Raw genomic sequence first — 508 nt, forward strand, 5'->3', positions numbered from 1 at the left:
TGGTGGTAAGCCCCAGTATCAAGGGTGTCATATCTTAGTGCTAGAGAATGAGCTCTGAGGGAAGGAGGATGCGTGTCTACTGTGTTTGGGCCTCGTGAAGACAGTATAGGAGTATTCAGGGAGAGATCTCTGTTCCCTCTCCCAAGTGCCACAACTACTGGGGCCACCCCAGGGAAATAGGCAGTGACACGTATAGGGAAGACCAGCTCTCCAGGAAGTCTGGCTTCATGAGGCCCAGTGGTCTTGGGGGAATCTGGGCCAAAGGAAGTAGCTGGGGCTTGGGTGGGAGCGCTGGTCCAGCTGGCCTGTCTCTCTCCCCTCACATGGTGCTAGGTTGGGGCTGCCCTGGGTGTGGGTGCCCCTGGAACCCACAGAGCTGTGTCCAGGCCCTTGCAGGGACCTCTTGACAAGTTTCTATTTGGGTTTTGCTCCTCCTCCCTTTTAACAATGTGAAGTGTCTAAGCCTGGGGTGCCTCCCAGCCCCGCTTAACTGCCAATTCAGCTTCCA

This window comes from Octodon degus, unplaced genomic scaffold (genome assembly GCF_000260255.1).
Source record: "Octodon degus isolate 3935 unplaced genomic scaffold, OctDeg1.0 scaffold00040, whole genome shotgun sequence".
NCBI classification, from domain to species: Eukaryota; Metazoa; Chordata; class Mammalia; order Rodentia; family Octodontidae; genus Octodon; species Octodon degus.